The following is a 20486-nucleotide window of genomic DNA, read 5'->3' as shown; positions in this document are numbered from 1 at the left end:
CCTGTGCTGGGGCTGGCCTGGGGCTTTTCCTGCAGCGGGACCTGCCCTGCTGATGGCACAGGAAAGGCAGTTCCTGCTGGAGCAGGAGGCTCTGCCTGCAATGGGCTCCAACAACTCCAGCAAGGCCCTGTTGACATCAAAATTGCTTCCTAGATCACTATATGCTAATAATTGTTATAGCTCCTATACTGTGGAGTAAATAACTCTTTTTTAAAATTTACTCTGTGGTGTAAACAAACCATTCTGTCTAATCATGATCAGAATCAATCAGAGCTGTATTTATATCAATTTATGTAGTATTCCATCGATAATCCTGTGGGACAAATTGCATTAAGGTTCAATTCTACCTGTCTAATCTTTCACAGCTTTGACAAAGTCTGGGGCTGGGATTGGATCCAGCCACTCCCACTCTCCTCTAATAAAATAAATTTTGGAAGTCTAGGGGTCCTGCAGGTGTTTGAGGATCCATGGTGTCTGTTGGGTGTCATTTCTCCATCTCATGACTCATCAGGAGTTTCTCCAAAAAAGAAATAAAGCTTTTGCCTGAAGCTCCCACTGTGCCCATGACTGGAGCCCCTGTGAGTGTCTGGGACATCCCAGCTCATTGGCAGCCTGGGGACTCCTGGGATGTCACCGTGGAGCCCCCGTGAGTGCCTGTGACAGATAGGTGCCTTTGCAGCCCAAGGTACCCTGGGATGTCACCATGGAATGGCTGTGACTGCCTCTGACCACAGGGCTCTTTACCATCCCCAGAAACCCCTGGGAGGCCTCCATGGAGCCCCTGTCTCTGCCTGTGACATTCCAGCTCTTGAACAGCCTGGAGACTCTTGGAAAGTCCCCATGGAACCCCTCTGAGGGCCTGTGACATATCTGATCCTTAGTGGGCAACCATCACCAGGCCCCTGTTGCTATGGTCAGTTTCCATGGCATCCATCACCAGGCCCCTGTTCCCCCAGATCCACAGAATTGGCTGAGCTGGGAGGGACCCATCAGGATCCTGGCGTCCAACTGCTGGCCCTGCACAGGACACCCCAACAATGCCAGCCTGGGCCTGGCAGCGCTGTCCAAATGCTGCTGGAGCTCAGAGAGCCCTGGAGCTGGGAGCCTTCCCTGGGGATCCTGGGCACTGCCCCAGCAGCCTCTGGGCAAAAACCTTTTCCTGAGATCCAACCTGAGCCTGCCCCGACTCAGCTGCAGCCGTTCCCTCCAGTGCTGTCCCTGGGCACCAGAGGGAAGAGGTTCCCACAGCCCCAGCCAGGGACCTGCTCCCAAGGCTGTTGCCATGGCCACCAGGGCTTGGTTTCCACCGGCTGAGGTTTAGGACTTTGGGTCCCCAATGTCCTGCTCCTGCTAAAACCGCACTGCCCTCACTGCCCTCCTGCCTCCCATGGAAAGAACAAAAGGCAAAGATCCTGGGCTGGGATAAGAACAATTTATCGGGAATAGCAACAAGACAAAGAACAAACAGCAACAGAAACAATATCGATAACAGCAAGGAATAAGAGAAAGGATTTGCAGGAAAAGCTACATTACCACTGACTGCCTCTACCCAACCATGTTTATCCTCGCTCCCGGGAAGGATACCCTTCTCTTCAGGGAGACAGGGAGTCTCTTTCGTGCTCCTAGCACTGACTAGAGATGGGAGTGAATGTAATGACAGGGCCATGGCCTGACCCTCATGTTAGGCCCACATCATGTCGTTGGCAAGGGTAGGAAAAGGTACAGGTGTCTTCCCAGCATGTATCACAGGGACCATTGATCACCAGGGCTCTTCCCAACGTGGGTCTTACAGTGGGGGATGAAGCTGCAACTGGGCATGAAGCTCTTCCTGCAACTACGGCATTTGCACAGCTTCCCTTACTGGTGCCTCCGTTGGTGTTGGGTCAAGTGAGAGCTCTGGGTGAAGCTCTTCCCACACTGGGGACACTTGTAGGGCCTCTACCCAGTGTGGATGCGCTGGTGGGTGATGAGGGTCGGGTTGTGCTTGAAGCCCTTCCTGCAGTCGGGGCAGCGAAATGGCTTCTCCTTGGTGTGAGTCTGCTCATGCAGGAGGAGATTGGAGCTGGTGGGAAACTGACACGATCCGTCCTAAGGACGTGATTCGTGTAGGTTCTTTTTCACTGATCTCAGGGTGCAAAAACTGACACAACAAGGGGATTTGCAGTAAAATCAAAATACATGTACTTTTATTAAATAGCCATAGAGAAGATGCGTTAGAGAGAAGGGGAAAGAAGAAAGGGAAAATAATAAGGAAAAGAAAAAGAAGAGAGGGAGGGCAAGGAGGTATATAGCTACCAGACGTGCGGATGACAAAGTCCCTCGAAGTCCGGTCGACGAAGAGGCCTGTCGTCTTCACGTCAGGGGAGATCTCAAAGGTATCAGTCAGGTCTAACCTTTTTTATAGTCCTTTTGAAATGGGGGAAGGGGACCCATTTCAAAATAGTCTATTGATGAAGGGTACAAAGAGTCCATCAGTAGTCCATCAGGAACAGGCGTCGTTAGCAGCAGATGTCGTAGGCAGGAACCATTGTCTTCTCGGTCCAGTGGTCGCTTGCAAAACTTGCTCCGGTCCCCACGTACGCCTTCCCTCACCCTACGGTGGGGATTTCAGTCTTAGTTCTTTTGGGAAGAAAAGGGGAACTTTTCCATGTAGGGGTCGCATGTCTCAGTCCTTGAGGGAGAAACCTTCTCCCATCTCAGTCCATCTGTCACGGTGGTTGATGTACGGTGAATGGAGGGTCCTTTTGTGGTGACCCCCGGGAAGGTCATTCCAGAGAGAAAGTCCAGCCAAGTCAGAAGGGTGGAGAAATTCCAGCACTAGCGTTGCTAGGTGATGCAGGCGAAGGAGAGCACACTGCCCCTTCTTGGGTGCAGTGTTCCACGAGTTGAGCAAACACACCCGTAGGCAATAATCTGGCTTGGTGGACCAGACAGACCTGGATTTTCAGAACAGGATCTTTTCCTTTCCCCGGTGGTCTTGGCTTTCATGACGATCGAGAGGCAAAAAATGAGGGAAGTTTCAGACAGATTCTCACAATTGGCAACATTCACATTATTACTTACTGCTTGGTTAAGGAACAACATGGGGAAAAAAAGCAAGAAACAAAATTCAGTCAATCAAATGAGAAACATTCTGAGAATTATGTGTGTGTGTGTGTGTGTGTGTCTGTGTCTGTGTGTGTGTGTGTGTGTGTGTGTGTTTAGGTGCATTTGAGAAAGGGACAGAAAGGACAAGGATCAGAAGGAATACGGCCTAAAAGCTTAACAGCACTGGAGCTGAGCAGTGGTTAAACTGGAGCCTCCAGGAGTGGGGCTCTTGGCCCAGGATCCATGGCTGCTCAGTCATGCTGCCAGTGCAGCAAGCTTGAGAGCGCGCTGGCTCTGCGAGGCCCCACTCAGAGGGAGGTTGCTGCTGGCACCTCTGGGCTCCAGGAGAGCCCCAAGGGCCTCCTTTGGGAGCGCTGTTCATGGGCCACAGGCGAGGGGCCTCAGCCATCAACGCTTCATCGTGGCCGCACCGTGGGTCAGCAGCCTGGCTCTGAGAGTGGGAGAAGGAGGATGTCATGCCTTTGAGGCAGGAAAAGCGGTTTCCAAGGCAGTTCACAGGACACCCCAGGAGCTCGTCAGACAGCACAAGTGCCTGGCAGCACTCGGTGTCTCTGGGAAGCTCAAGAGGAGCTGGGCCCAGGGGCTGCTCAGCAAGGCCCAGGCCTGACAAGCGTTTCTCAGGTCACCGTGTGGCCGGACAAGGCCGGGGCCATTCACCACCACAATCTGAAGCACGAGGTTTTGATGTAGGGTAAAAAGCCATGGCCTAGTGGAAGTGGGCTGTGTCCTCAGGCCTGTGGGAGAATCACAATGCAGATCCTTGTGCTACTGATTCCATCTCTCCCATTTTTCTGAGTTCTTGGTGGCAAGGTCATTTAGGTCACACAGCTCTCTGAAGCTTTCTGCACAATGAATTAAAGTGAGATTACACATCCCAGATTGTGTTCTGTTACAGTTTAACTGATTGATTTAAGAAATTTCTGGAGCAGAAAACTTGCTTCCTCAGATATTTACTGTGTGTGGCACCAAGCACAGAGGAGAGATTTAACGTCAAAGGCATGGCCCAGGCAATGCTCTTTTGACAAGTTCTGCCCGGAGCTTTCCTGAGGAAGATCTGAAAGGTTCGATGTCACTGGCACAAGCTCCTGCAGTGGCTGCTGGCCAGCAGAGCAGGGCTGGCAGCTGTGCAACAAGTGCTGCCACAAGCAGCAACTCAGCCAGGGCAGCAAATCAAGAGCTGGGATGGAGCTGATCTGAAGGCCAAATTTAGCTCCTAAAAGAGCTGGAACAGTTCCTCATTCCAATGAGGTGCATGTTGGACACGGCTCTATGTGAGCACTGGACACAAATTGCTCCCACTGAGTGCTGTGATGGTTTCTGCAGGAGCTCTGGGCTCCTGTGTGTGCTGGACACAATGAGGAGAGAAGGAGCCAAGTGCACTGACACACCTTTGCCTTGAGCATGACCCGGCCTGGACCAAACACACTGCAAGCTTTCCCCTTTGGCCCATGTCTCAAAATGTCAGGTCAGCTGTTGGACAACTCAGGTTGGTTTGGTGTCAAAGAATTCCCCTCAGAAATACTGGGTTTGTCTTCCTCTGTGCCTTCCCCTCAGCAGCCTTGGGGCTGCTCCTGTGTGAAGCCATGTGTCTCACACAGTTTGGGAGAACTTAATACAGGACACTCTGCAATGAGTCGTCTCCTCTAAAGTGTTCCAACAATCCCCTTCCAGTAACAGGAAATGAATACTAATAGATGAAAGTGGAAAAAAATTGCAACAGTTTATTAACAAGTGGAATATCTCAAAAGCAAGCAAAAAAGCCAGTGAGCTCTAGATATCAAACTGCCAGACCTCACCGTCCCCCTGCTGGGACAAAGACCCAGAATGCCGGAGGAGAATCCCCCCAGGACACGCGTTACAAGGTGGTGCTGGGTTCTCCCTCAGGAAGAGCAGGAGCTGTCACGGAGCAGCTCCAGCAGCAGATGAAAGCTCCATGCTTGTCCAGCATCGACTTTCTCCCAGAGGCAGAGCTATGTGGAGCAGTCACGGCAGGTGAAGCAGCTGGGCTGGAGCCCCTCGGTGTCTTTTCTCCCCGGCGTGGCTCAGCTCACGCTCTCGGGCTGGGAGCGGGGCTGCTCCACTCCTGCCGGCACCATGTCCCTGGGCTTGGACAGTTTTCTGCCAGGAGAGCCCAGCATGCTGTTACACAGATCTCTCATAAAGGCCCAAACCAACTCCAAACACTGCCTACAGCAGCGTTTCACAAAGGGCTGCAGAAATCCAGGACAGCTGCAAGTGAGTGTCAGATGGCTTTTGTCTTGTTCTTGCCAGCAGAATTCTTGATGATCTGATCCAATTGTATTCAGATGTAACACAGGAGCTGTGATTTTTTATTGAAATATTTCATGAGGAGTAACAAGCCTTGGGAGCATGAGGTACAGGTCTGACGTGTGAAAGCATGAGCATATCCTCCAAAGTCACCAGTTTAATTGTCCATTTTATTACCCTTGTATTTATTCCACACTAATAAGCAAACTCAAGCTTTGCTTGGATATAAAACAGGCACGGCATACCCTACGGTCTCTTGCAGGGTCACCAGGGCTGGCAGTGACAAAGCAGGCAGTCTGCTTCATTTGGAATCACTACAGATCTGCATCACAATGTGTTTTTAAGTAGCATGGTATTATTAAGATCTCCTTTTCTGCACGAGATACAAAAAGCAGGTTCTGAAATGATTTCCATGCAAGCAGGCAGTAAAGAACTGACCCTGCTATCCTAACAAAGCTTTGGCTTTGGCAATTGCACTCTTCCCATTCATCTTTTGACGCAGACACTCCAGGTTTTCCCCACACCCCTGCAAGGCTGGCAATCACTGTTTCCCTTTTACTGTTCTTCCCTGGAGCAAGTACAGTGGCTGCTTTGAAACTAAAAGCCCTGAGATCTGGGCATCTTGAAGGAGCATGAAATGCTAATTAAGTGTTCCCATTGGTAATACCCAGGTCTGCACTTCCCAGAGCTCTGAAGCAGCAGCAGGAGGGCCATGCATCATTCCTGTTGGTGGATGTTCATGTTTCTGGTGTGCAAGAGCAATGTCTTTGAGGAGGGACAAAAATGCCCCTATCCAAACAGTGGCTGTGCAAGGAGATGTGAAGTTTCACTGCCTTTTTTAGGATATTTTAGAAAGATCTAAGAGAGTACTGTGGCATGGAGCAGGTCCCTAATTTTGTCTCCAGAGAAATCCCCAAAGGACACATCGGCTCTACTGGTGATGGCAACCCCATAAGCTCGTGGACTTGTTTTCCCTGCAACATGCCACCCTGCCTGGGCTTTACTAGGCCAGGACTAGACCCATAGCTATGCCAACACATGCAGCCACGTGACACAGAGTCAGACAGAGTTCTCCTTCAGAAAACTCAATTAACACATTCACATGCAGTTTCTTCTAGAACATCAGAAGCTGGCAACCATGAGGACTTTGCTGTCACAAGGTTACAGTTTACACTGGGCCCAGAAGTATTTTTCCCTAAGGCAAAACAAATTGAATGTGAAGTTTAAATCTTCAAATGAGTATGAAAGGAAACTGTAGAATAATTTCTGGAAAGGCAGCATTGTCAATGATCATGCAGCCCACCAAGAGCTGGAGCGGAATCCAGAATTGCTTGTTCCAGCTATGCAGGAATTCATTACCCTGGCAAGCACCGGTCCATGGGAACAAATGATCCCATAGCCCTGGGCAGAATGGCACCCAGGCTGGAGTGGAAATAGATTTGAGGAATCCTTGTCACTTGCTATTGGCCTCACAGCCCACTCATCCCTTGGCAAGCAAGTTGCAAAAAACACTGTTGGACTGCTGTCCTGGGTAAATCTACATACAGATGACTATTCCAAAGCAGGGCATCTTTTCCCAGTGAAATACACATCCTCTTCTTACCTATGAAATTGTGCCTGAAGTCACCTGTGAGCCAGATCTGTGTGAGATTGCAAAGGAGCAAAGCTTTGGCATTTGGGCACACTTCTCTTGGTTTCTTTGCTCAGGGCTTTGTTGAGCACAGAACACATCCAGGTAGAAAACTTTTGACCATACAGGATCTTTTGTTTCCATTGTCCCCCAAACATGTGAAGAGGTGGTGCTGTTGTAATGCCAATTTAAAAAGAGTAGCACAAATGACACAAAAAAGACATGGCAAAAGAGGAAGAGGAGCAGCCCAGTGAGGAAAGGATGTGGTGAGACACTGGCACATGGAGTGAGCTGCACTCCCATAACCTCTGGGCTAGCAGGTCCTGGTCACACATTCTCCTCCTGGTTTATTTAAATTTTTTTTATTTATTTATTTACCTTTTCAAAAAACATCAAAATTAAATATATACAATTAAAAATATGTCATCAAAATTTAAAGATACAATCAAAACACATTTATTCAAAACTATATTTAAAGATCAGAACATATGTACATCTCTAACTATGTAGGCTAATGCATAAATCCTATTCTTGAAATACTCTTCATGCAGGCGGCAGCTTCTTCCTGAGCTTGGAGGAAAGAGAGCTCTTCTGAATGTGAGGGTAGGAGATAATGGGAAGTCAGCCCAGAAAACCTGTTGGTAAGAGTGTAGGCAGTCAGATCTGCAAAGTGGAGACACAAAGTACAGCAGAGGCCACAGTGCAAACCTAACACTGCCAAAGCACCATATTTCATGGGACATATTTCCTGCCAAGATCTTTTATGGGACATTATTTCCAATAGCTGCACAGGGAAACATGGTCCTGCTGGCAGACACTTGAGGCAGGCCAGGGTGCCAAACCCTGCCCCACTTCTACAGAGCTGCCCCAGGAACAGCCTGGCCTCTGGGCTGCCCTGGGACAGCAGGGAGCCCAGAGCCCTGTGCTCTCCAGCAATGGCTCAGCTGCACATGCACCCTCCTGCTCCTCTGCCTGCCCCACAGCTGAGCAGCCCTCCAGCTGCACGGGGCACTGGCAGCAGCACAGCTCATTGCAGGGCCACATGCAGGGCACAGCTGTTCCCTGGCAATGTGCACAGCCTGGCTGGGCTGCCACAAGACCCTTCCTCCCAGCAGAGAGCGGCCCAGCTCCCCCCTCACCTCTGTGTGAGGCTGAGCCAAGCTGGGCCTTCATCTTGTCCTCAGTCTGGAGTTGCTTCAGGCCCCACACGCCATGACTAGGAAGGGGGATGGAGAGAGCAGGGGCAGATGCACGCCCTTCCTTAGTCTTTTGTCATTTTTGGCACCGCTAAGAAGTCACATCCGGAGGTGTCCAAATCAGCTCTTGGTCAGCTTTCTGGAGAACATGATGGCTTCACCAGCCCAAAAGGCTGTTGAGGTTTTCCCGCACGTGGGGAGGCTTGCTGGCAGCACACTTCCTCAGCTGGGTGCCCATCACCTCGCAGAGGGCACAGGCCAGCTTGGTGAGCACAGTGCGGACGCTGGCGCTTCGCACAGGCAGCGCCTTGTTCTCCAGGCAGGACCAGAGCACGGGCAGGGCGCAGCGCTGGACCACTGCAGGGCTCCTGGCATGAACCCGCTCCACAAGCACTGCCGGGAGAGAGACACAGCTCCTTACCCACCAGCCTCAATGCGAACAGGGATCTGCCTCTGCTTGTGCTTCTTGGGAGCCTCTCTGGCTAAGGTCAGTGAAACAGCACACAGAGCCCCATGACCCAGAACCGGGCAATGCAGCTGATCATCCTGGAAACAGAACCACCAACCCCTCAGGACTAATTTCTCCAACCAGAGCCTTGTCCCTGTGGCAGACTTTGTACCTTTCCTAAAACATTTCACAATCTGTTTCTGCAAGAACAATGAATGAAATGTCAAATTGCTTTTTATTTCCATTAAGAAGTTGTCTAAATCCACACTGATGATTTGGAAATGCACCCTAGAGAGGCAATTGAGAGATTTCTAAGAAGAGGGATCATTCGATTTCTGTAACTTTGATGTCAAGGGCCAGAAGTCTAACCTGGCTCTCCCCTTTGCTCAGTGGTGCAAAGGGCAGCATTAGAACCCACTTCAAAACTCCAGCCCACAGAGATGGGTGCTGCCTGACAGCTGGATGACAAACACCAGTGACTAGCTGGTGTCTTTGGCAGAATGCTTTTGAGGCTTCCAACAAAATGCTGTTTCAAACTTCAGGGTGTCTTAGAGAATTACCCAGACCCCATTGCTGTGGCATTAGGACTTCTCCACATTTTAATGGCATTTCCACTCCCAGTGTTAATGCCATTTTTTCTTATAATGTCCACTGAAATAGGGACATAGCGAGAGAAAAATGCTGCACAGTGGACGGAAATTTAACCAAAACACAAGTGTTTTCTCACATTGTTTCTGAAATTTGCACTCTGCTCATCTTCTGAACTGAACCATATCAAACACAGACAAAAATTTACTACCAACAGGCTTCTTGCATGGCAAATTTGGCTGGGACATCAAAACCTGAAGTGGTCTGGAGACCATTCTTATTTTCTGATCAGGCAAAATGTTATGTAGTAGCCATTTATTATCCTGTGCTGGAAGAGACTTGATTTTCTCTATGCTGTTAATCCACCAGCACCTTAATGCAACAATTCAACATTTTAACAGCTCCTGAAAGACCCTCAACCAATTCTGCTAAGCAGGGAAAGGGTTATGGTACCCCTTTCTAAATGGGAGTTCATTTGAGTTTAAATGTAATTAAAGACATTGATGACTATTGAAGGTGAGGAACAGCTGTCTGTTCCTACTAAATCTCAGAGAGAACATCTGCTCTTTCTAAAGTAGTCCTAATTTATGCTTAATTCCTTTATTTGAAAAAGAGATCAAAAGAACTGCAGAACTAATTTCCCTATTATTTAGGGATATTTAGCATTTAAAGATGCTGCCATAATTAGCAGTGGATTTAGCCCCAGCTAATGCAAGGCTAACAATTGTCTTCTCTGCTATATATTGAGATTGTAATTTTTCCATTCTTTGGCTACTGCTGACATAGCAAGCTCCTCTGAGGAATCCATTAACAGCTGCATTTGTAGCATTTTGGACAGCGCTGACACAGGCAGACACTGTTTGCACACCCTGAAATGCTCACTCCAATGCCACTTTGATTTCAGCACAGGCAGGGAGCCCCAGCACTCTGCTTCTGCCCCTGTGCCCCCAAAGGCTGCCTTGCACTAAATCTGTGCCTCTAAGACGTGTGTTGAGTTTTGACCTAAGATGTGACCCCCAGGCTCTGCACGGTTCAGCCTCAAAACTTCCCAAGAGAAAAACAAGAATTCTGTGAGAACAAAACAAACCGATTCCCTGAAACAGCGTTTGCCACCATTTTCCCTAAAGGATCACAGATGTCCCTGAGCTCCCAAGAGAGGAGCCAGCTGGGGTATTTGAGCCCCTCCCTTTCCTGCAGCTGGGTTCTGAGATGCCCCAGTGAGGGCTCAGCCCTGAGGCCGAGCGCTGCCCCATCTCAGGTGCTGCACAGCTCTGCAGCAGCCAGGGAAACCTGCCAAATACACCTGCCTTGGCTGCTGGGCAGGAGGGACAAGCTCAGCACCTCCTGGTGTGGAGGAGCTACTCTGCTGTCTGCTCACAGGCATTCCCTGTAAATACTCCCTCGGAGACCTCTTGGCTTAGAAGGGGAGGCCATACCTGCGATACTCCCGGTGACATCCAGCAGAGCTTGGCCACTCAGATGACTCCATTGGTGGCTGAACTCTTTCAGCAGTGATACTTTATCTACAAGTGAAACACATGTTTCTGCTCACTTGTCTGAGGTCATAGGAGAAAGGAGAGTGGGGAGGGAAAGGGCAGGGGCAACCCCATTTTATCAAAGAAAGTAAATTTCTGCTGATTTCTGAATCGTTATTGACTTTCCTTCCTGCCTACTTGGCAGGGTTTAAAATTCCAAAAGAAAAGCTCTCCTTTCACATTTGCAAATCCCAACTCATCTCCTGTACCAGGAGCTATGTTAAAGCATTTCACATCAGGGACCTCAAGAGGAGTTCAGTCACATGTAAGAAGCAGTGGAAAGGTTTTGCATCCCAGAGCAAAAAGGAAGAAGCCCATCCTTGGCACACAGAAAGGCACTAAGTCAGGCAGTTCATGACTTCACAGAGCAGCTGAGGTGGAGAAAGTGCAAACTCCCCTTGAAGATCTGCCTCCTCAACACTCCATTTTTCAGGCATTTTCAGAGCTGACATAAGTCTATGTGGCAAAGGAATTTAGGGCAGCCCTTGCCTATGTAGTTCTTTGCTATTGTCATCTTGCCCCACACAAAACAACATGTAGAACAAGGCATCGTTGCATCTGGATTTAGACTTGCTTGTTACAAAGAAATTAACTTGGTGAATCATAAGTTCCCCTTTGAAAAAAGAAGAGAAAGAAGAAAGGTAGAACATAGGCAGCTAATGCCTATAATGTAGAGCCTGCCAGGTGGCTGCTCTGCAGAAGCTCTGATGGGCCAGTGTCCCTGCATGCCAACAGCAAAGCTGTTCATTTGGGAATTCAAATGGGGACCAAGAAAACTGCAAAACCCCTTTCCCTCTGATTTGTAGCAAAGCTGTAGTCCAGGACTTGCTCTTCAGACCTGCAGCACAGAGCCAAGGGCTGCTGGGACTGTTGGGCAATGCTGCTGCACATTCCAGCCTGTTGGGGACTGGTGCATAAGGACTGCACCTGCACAGCTTCTGGTGGCTGCCAGCTGGAGCCTTCCACAGACAACAGCAGCTACCAAGGCACTCAGCGTTCTCTTGTGTGGGAGAGACAGAGGCACAGGAGAGGAGAGTCCATGCCAGGGCTCAGCCTTACCCAGATGAGCAATGGATTCTTCCAGTGCGTTCACAGCTGCGGCATGAACCCCGGGATCCTTTGAGTTCAGGTTCTTTGTTATTCCCTGCACCAAAGGGATCATCACCGGGTTCAGGGCATCTTCCAGGAGGCCGATGATTTCAGCCAGCACGTCCAGAGCCTTCTGCTTCACTTTCTTGTGGCTGTCAGATATTCTCAGGACAAAATAATCAAAAATCTGTGAAGAGAACAAGCAACATGAAAGCTGGATTAGAATGTCTGTTTGAAGAGTGGATATAGCACTCAGCAATGTAAGAGATGAAAGTGATCCTCTCTCTCAGGTCAGCACTTGCTTGCACAATTGCACTGTTTTCCTGTGGGCCACTCACTGGAATGGTAGCGCAACCTCATGCTGCTTGAAAGATTTTCTTCTGTTTTTAAGAGGTTTGGTTGGGGACAGATTAGTTCTATTGTATTTCTCTCCATCTAGAAATCATTAAATCAATTCCATTTGTTAATGCAAAAGGCTACCTTTGCTTTGCAAGTATGTAAGCAGATATTTACAATGCCCATTTTTCTATACAGTTCCCTCAAGTACTGAGGGCAGCTATGATTTTGGCAAAACTATGGCTGGAGAAGATCTAAGTTTGATTTTGTCTGTCTCAAAACCTGTGTCTGGAGAAGGGCAGGGCTCTGATCAACTCTTCCAGGATCCAGATCATTTCTCTAACTAAGAGGGAGACTTCTGAAATGAAATGTGCTGTACAGCTCTCCTTAGAGCAGGTTCAGTCCCTTGACAGCCACAGCATCAGGCACCATATTCTGGACAAAGGGAAAAAGCAGCTACTGGGAGGAGAAAGGATGGATCTGTCCTTAGCTGTTTTCTTCCTTTCCAAAGAGAACAAAAGGCCCCCCAAGAAGGGTGAGCACTGTCTTTACCAAGAGGAATATGGACAAGTGGAAATGAGTTCCAGAGTTGTGCCTGAGCAAAACAAGATGGAGCTTACAGAAAAATTCTTTAAAAAAAAACTGGCTTTAAACCAACCCAGCCTAATACTTCTCTTCCCCGTGCAAATCCATCATTTCTCTAGAGAACAACAGCCATGCTTTCAGTGGCTGGATTCCCTTCACTTAACCCAACTAGCAGTAGGAGTCAGCAGCAATTACAGCAGCAGAAAATGCTGCCATCATCTGATGAACAGCATCAATGGGCACCGGCCAGACAAATACAGCTGGACTAAAAAAACTTTTTCTGAAGCCTGAACCTGGTATAAATTTGTCTGGGTAAGAGGGACCAGACTGTCCCAAACAGCCAGGATGGAGTGCCAAGACTCACTGAATTAACTTTACTTCTGCAGCCTTAGGAAAGGAGCTAAAGGAAAGGGACAATGAAGACACCCTACATACTTGGACAATGTTAGTGGAGATGAGCTGGGGGCTGGTTTTGCACAGGTCTAGGAGGAGTGCCACTCCTTCCATGCGTGTCTGAAACCCCTTGGCCTCCAGGAGATGGTAAAGCTTCTGGAGCGGCTCCGTTTCTTCCACAGCTGCAGGCAGCGTGACCTGGGCTTTGGCACGGTGTACGAGGCGTCCATCAGAGGTAGGTTTCACCCTGGAAAATAAATCCAAATTAGGACCTGTTGGTGACAATGCCTTCAGTTAATTGTGAGCAAAACAGCTTGAGGAGCTTTCCTAATGATGTTATTTCCAGCTAGAAAATCATGAGGCTCGGAAGAACAACATGGACCTTGTGACTATCATTATGGGAGACAATCTGCAAGGAACATTCTCCCAGTACTCACTCAGGAAAACCAAGGATGAGATGCATCTGATCTATCTTCAGATGGCTTCCAAGGCACACAGGTTACATTGCTTTGTGGGGAAAGAGAGACACTACTTCCAAGTTTAAATGCCTCTTCATATGGGATGTGTGTGCCTTATAATAAGGAAACTCATCACTCTGGAGAAGTGTCTCTACAACCAGGCATGACAATCTGCAAAAGCAGCTCAGATGCATCTGAACAGATGAACAGGGGCATATCTGAAGGATCCAGAAAATCAGTAACAGAGATAAAACCAGAAGCCAGACATCCCAGAACTATGCTCACATTTTGTTTGCTTCCCTAGAGACTAGATGCACAACTCAACAACCCCACAGGGAACAATTCTCCTGGATCAACCTGTCTCTTCCACAAGCATGGAAAGATGCTAGAGCCATGCTACTGAGGCATGTGGTCATGTTCCTGCCACTGCTGAGCATGACAGAGCTAAATAAATCCCCTCTGTTATCAGAGGAGCATAGGTAGCTCTGCCACTGGCATGAAGAGACAGCAAGGACCAAATTCCTGTCTTAAATGCTGATTGCAGCACAGGGGGAAATAAACCAAACACGCTTTCCATCAAGCAACATATACGAAGGACAGGAATATCAAGACAAAAAGTCCACCTTGAGGCAGCTGTTGACCAAAGCTGCAAAGGAATTGCCTTGCTACTTCCTACTCAAACTTGGTACTGTCTGAGGGTAAGAAAGCCATGACTCAGCCAGGCCAAATCACATGGATGAGACCTGCATCTTTGTGGAATGGCACCTTGCTTCTAGTCTGGGACTCCTCATCAAAACACCCATCTGAAAAAGACTCCACTCAGATTAAATAAAAAACCACTCTAGTTCAATTTACTTGTCCCAAGTCAGGCAGCAGCAAAGTGGACCTCTCCTAGCCTCCACAACCCTGCCCTTGCCACTGCACTGGATCATCTGAGCTGCCACCAATGGATGTCTTTTTGTCTCCCCATTTTTTGTGGAAAGCCCTCCAGAGAAGTTGTGTTCAGCGTAATGCAGAAGTAGACATTTTTTATCCTAGAGCATTTGTAGGGAAAGGAAACAATCTCTGGCACTGGTCATCTCTGCCAGAAAGATTTGCCTGAGGAAGAGGCATGTGAAGCTTGCCATGGGCTTTGTCACATCTGACAAAAGTGCTCAGTACCGTTTGCTAGAAGGCAATGTGGCCTGGGGCTTCTTGGAGCCATCGTTCCTCTTCTCCACCGGCTCCTTGACAGATGGGCATTCACCCTTCTGGTTTTCCATCCCCTAGAGAGACATAAAGAAACCCCATCAATCTTTAGGATATAAAACACAAGTTAGAACCAGAATCACTGCTACCAAGGCCTAGGGAAACATTTCCTAACTTACAGAAATAAACAGACCAGAGATTCAGTGATGCCAACTCTTTGTTTTCAATAGCCCAAGGCAGGTTATGGGTGCTACCAGACTGAGCAGCAGTCTAAAATCCCAAATTCATTAGTCCTGAGCACAAATGGGAATAATGCAAACTGGTGGGCAATGAGTGGTCTTAAAGGAAGCAGCAGAAAAAGTTGGACTCTTTGGGGGTTGGCCCATTGTGTTGGAAGTTGATTTGGTTCAACACTCAGTCTCCCTGTGCCTGCACAAAGATACACTCTATAATGTTGATTAAAAAAATAAAATCCCCCTCCTAACAAACAAAGGATTTTTCACTGGATGCTGCTGAATTCACCAAGCTTCTTCCAGCTCCACAGGGCTTGACAGCAGGGCAGTATTCCCAAAAGACAGACAGTAATTGTAGTAACTAGGATTGACTTGGACATCTTTTGTATATTTGGAAGTTTTCTTGGTACTACTGCTTCCATGTCTTTTGCAAAGACTGTTATCTTCAGACTCTGTTATGTTCAATTCTCACTTAATTGCTTTACTGGGGGCAGAGCAGGGAGAACGTGGTGGGGGCTTACTCTTAAAGGTAAACCCATTTTCTCCTCTTTCCCTTTCCACTTTGTGACCCATATTCAAAGTATTCCAAACCCCACTTATTCCCTAATAATGGCAGTTTCTTTGCGGCCTGCAGATGAACAGGCTGAGGATTAACAGCTCATTCCCAAGAGCAAAGTGCTTCAGCAGAAGAGAAATGAGATAAAGACACATTGGGTATGCTTGACCTAATATAAGCATACTAGCACAAAGGAGACATTTCTCGTGTCAAGCACTTACTTTCTTCTTAATTCTTGTCAGAATATCTTCCAGATCACGCGTGGAGAGAGATTGTTCCAGAAGCATTTTAAATTTTTGATGCCTCAGCAACATCTTCACCATCTCCTGTCCATAATGCCTAAGGAAGGATAGAAGGAAGGGCAGGAGAAAGGAAGACAGGAAGGGAGGGAGGCAGAAAGGAAGGCAGGCAGGAAGGAAACAACAGTGAAGAAAGGGAGAGTGTTAACAGAAGAGGCTGACACCTTAAACTCATCAGGTGCAACCCCTGCACGAGAAGGCATTACCTACTCAGCAAAGAGGGAGATTTACCTCCACTTGACACTGCACAGTGCTGTCAGCTGAACACAAGAGGCAAGAGGAGAATGTGGGGCCACAGAAAAATACCATTTCACTCTGACACTGTGGGTGTTCCCAGGGAATAAGCAAAACACACCTGCTTTGTTGTCAGAGCCTATTAGCAGTGTCTTGCTGCCATTGCACAAAACTTTGCCTTTCTTTAACTGGCAGGGTAGCCGAGACAAAACACCTCCTGCATCCTGTTGCTTATTCTATACTATATGTATGCACAGGGGTAGCTAGTTTCTCTGGTGATCTTGGCAGCTATTAATGGGAATTTCATCATCAAAGTAAGGGGATTTTGGTGGTTTGGGTTGATTTTGCCACCAGGAAACCACAGTTTTCTTCAAGAAGAAATTTGGAGGTTGTTGAACCACAGATAACAGCATTCTAGAAATCTGCAGAAGGGATTTTAGAAAGAGTCTAAAGACCCCTGAAATATTTCTAGGAATGTCTTAAGTTAATGAGAAACAGATGTTTGGGATCCTTCAGTGATGAATATTAGCCAACACTTTGGCTTTGTGCTTTGCACCTAAGGCAAATCAAAACTGTTGGACTGGCTAATCTGAGCTCTTTTGAACTCAGTAAAGAATCCTTCAAGTCACAGGAAGCTGGCAATGCTCCTTCTTGCTGGCCAGCCTCAGGTTACCCAGTACAGTCATTTCCCCAGGCATTCCAGAGCAGTGGTCACAGCACCAAGTCTGACTGAACTCGAGAAGCATTTGGACAATGCTCTCAGGCACACGGAGTGACTCTTGGGGTGCCCTGCTGTCCTGGGTTGACTATATGATGCTTTTATCCCCAGTCGTCTTGTTCTGTTTATACTGAATAATAAGTTTTACACCTTTAAGACTCTCTTCCAGACAGTGAAGAGGGGAGGGAAGAAGCGCGCAGTTTGTTTTCAGACTGCTCTCACTCCTCCACATTCCTGCTCCTGGACTGTGTTGTCTGTGGATGGACAGACAGCAGGACAGAGCTCCTTTTTCCGTGTTTTTGGGGTTTTTTTTGCTTTTAGTTAGTTTTAGCTAGCTGAGGCAAAGAAGTTCCCTGGACTGTGATTTTTTTTCCTTTTTCTTGGACCTGTTCAAGGCTGCTCTGGACTGAACACCCAGAAGAGCACTGGCAGCTCCACCTGTGGCCCCCCTGGCCGGGCCTGGGCCGTGGCGTTTCCAGCACCAGAGACTGATCAGAGACTGAGTGAGCCGAGCTGCAACCCGGGGAGGGGACTGTTCTGAATTTGCCCTTTTTTTGGAGCAGTGAGAAGTTTTATTGTTTAATATTGTTTGGGTTCTATTGTTTAAAAACAGGTTTCTTTCCACTTTTTCTCCAAGGAGATATTTTCTCCTGAACCGGTTGGAGGGGGGAGGGGCAATTGAATCTGCTTTTGTAGAGAAGCCCCTCTGGGGGTTATCTCCCAAACTTGCCCTAAACCAGGACATGGCTGGGAGCTGGACTGGATGACCCTGATAGGTGCCTTCTAACTGGGCATATTCTGTGATTCTATGACCCTTATCCACACAGTGAGGTCACTTATTATTTCCTTGAGTTTCCACTCTTTTCTGGTTTTACCTTTAAAGCCAAACACAAAACGGTTTTCCTGTTTCAGGAAGTGAAATGAAGATCATTACCTTGTGTCTTGGTGACAGTCCTGAGCAAGCGTCCCTGCCACCTGTGCCAGCCTCTCAGCCCTGGCTGTGCCTGCCAGCTTCGTGACTCCCATTTTCTGCATCAAGGACAGGAGGAGTTGGGCCGCACACTTCCGCACCTGGGCGTAGCGGCTCCTGGGAAGGAGAGAACAAACCCTGGGGCACGGGGAGAAGGAGCAGCAGCAGCACAGGCCTTGGCCAGAGCCTGCTCCCTGTCCTTGCTGGGGGAAGGGGGCCTGGCTTCTCCCTGCAGCTGCCGACACCTGCAGAAGGTTCTGTCCTCAGATAAACACAAAGTTAGCATTGGGCTGCTCTGTGCAATGATCCTGATGATCCTGAAGGGCCCCTTCCAACTGGCCATATTCTACAGTTCTGTGATTCTGAGAACTAATAGGCTGCAGGAGGGCAGAAATAGGTGACAAGAGGAAAGAAATGAGGTTGATCAGAGAATGAAGTCACTGAGTTCCCAGAAGATGCAGGATACAGGACCCTTCCCTCCCATCATTCCCATTCTTTCCCTCATCCCTTCCCCCACCCACACACTAGACGCTGAAGAACATCACTGGAAGAAGAAGAACCTACTTGACTCCCCTGTCCATGAGAGCAGCCATTGCTCGTGCAGGAGTCACATTCTCTACCATCATCCCCAGGCTCTGACAGGCTGCCTTCTGAACAAACTCTGGGGAGTTCCACACCATCTGGAGAAGGACTGCAGCAACCTCATCCGCCTCGCAGTCCATGTTCTTCTTCAAGGTCACAAAGAACTCTCCCAGAGTGACGACTGCAGAGTAGGACACCTTGGACCGGAGATTGGTCACCTGGGGAAGACATGATAGGAAACATAAGAATCACCTTGAACAGAAAACCAGTTGCCTTCAGCAGAAATCCCAAGAAATGACAACACATCCCACTGTGTCCAGAGGAACATAAAAGCACAGTAAGAGCAGGAAGATACAAATACTGAAAGGCACTTACTCTGGAACCAATTTCTGACCTCAGAGACCTGCTTACTGCAAACCAGAAAAAAACCAAAAAAAAAAACAAACAAAAAAAAAAAAAACCAAAAAAACAAAACAAAACAAAAAAAAAAAACCAAAATTCACTAAAGTTTCCTACCTAACCCTTCTAAAATGTCCACTGCCATGATTTTAGGCCCTTTCACTAGAAAATTAAATCAAGGGCTGCTTTCAAATCATAAAGACACAAGTCATAAAAATAGAAGAGTCAATTGCTCCTGTTCAGAAAAGCTACACCAGCAGCTGAAGCACTCAGCCAGGAAACAGAAAACACAGGCTCAGATCTACAGACTCATTTGCAGTGTTGAATTACAGCTTGGGCAGAGATTAAGACTCTGGCAAATAACGTCATTAGTGTCTTGATTTTGCCATTTGCTCATTGCATTGTAATGGCAACTCACTCACAGACAAGTGTCAGATATTCGACCTACCAGTAAATACAGCTACATGTGCACACAGATCCTACAGATAGCTGACAGACATGGGAAATAGAAGGTCTTAAACCAGAAATGGAGGCACACCCTGAGCACACATGGAGATGAACAAGCACATACCTACTCTGCACATCCTGTATGAAGTAAGGGGAACAATTCAAAACAATGTTCTCACCTCGCTGGTAACTGCCAAGCAAATGTCATGAAGTCTGGACAGCAGGACTTCAGAATGGGACTCAGCCAGGTGCTTGATGTTGAAGAGTCCCTTCTCCTTCAGCTCCCTGAAAGGCATGTAACAAAAAGATTGATTTTTCTCTCTGCCCAAGAAGTAGGCAGCACCCTCCGAAATGACCAGGCTGGCAGCTCAAGCCATGGGAGGTGCTTTTCAAGGAGTATTTAATGAAATCGTGGAATGTGTTGCCACAGGATGCTGTAGCTGTCAAAAGCATGCACAAATCCAAGAGGCAAAGAGAGGGCTTTCAGAGACTTCATTCGTGGCTGTTTAAGAAGACAGCCTTCCTGAAATCTCTGGCACATGAAGTCCCTCTGTCGCTGCTTCCTAGAAGCTGTGAGGCTGGGCCATGCTGCTGTTTCTTCTCAGTTCCCTGTACCTGTCCCTGAGACACAGTCTCATTGGGCTGTTACTGGGGCATTTTCCTTCTTTGTCTGCCCCAGCAGGCAGTTCAGCACTGAGAGTCTGCACTGGCACTCTGGAGCTGAGTTTCCACTCTTCAGTCTAGGCCTGTGTGTCTCACCCACTCCACCCCACCTCATAAATTCCCAAAAAAATCAGTAGGATGCCCCAGAAGATTCCAGCCCTGGGCAAGAACTGTTGAAACTCTGGCTTACTCAAAACCCCCCTACCTAAAACAACTTGCACAACAGCCACATGTTATTTCAAAGCTGAAAACAACTCCATCTCTCAGCACTTGCTTTGTGCAGGCCCTCAGCTCCAGGAAGGAGTGTGAGGCATCAGGGCTGCAGCACAGGGCTGGCGACTGATCCCACGGGCACCCCTGAGCGTCATCAGGATACTCACAGCTGCAGAAGCTCTCTGCACCTCACAGGGCACCAAAGAGAAATGGGGAAGAGAAAGCAGAAGAGAAAGGGCAAAGCAAAGGCCACTGCAGAAGGAGATGAACCGTTGGAGGTTTCTTATGGTTCTCCCAATATGAATGGAGGCCTTACCCCTGTGTGAATGAAGCATCCAACAGGGAGTGAT

At 48.1% G+C, this 20486-nt stretch overlaps 1 pseudogene; it reads right to left on the bottom strand.

Moving 5' to 3' along the window:
• Positions 1-1857: 1857 nt before the first annotated feature.
• The window catches only part of LOC135306122 (zinc finger protein 11-like), a 322458-nt pseudogene continuing 303829 nt past the window's right edge, over positions 1858-20486 (bottom strand).

The sequence above is a fragment of the Passer domesticus genome, chromosome 8, assembly GCF_036417665.1.
Source record: "Passer domesticus isolate bPasDom1 chromosome 8, bPasDom1.hap1, whole genome shotgun sequence".
Lineage (NCBI taxonomy): Eukaryota > Metazoa > Chordata > Aves > Passeriformes > Passeridae > Passer > Passer domesticus.
Note: the sequence above shows the minus strand (reverse complement) of the source record. Positions and strands in the feature narration are given on the sequence as shown.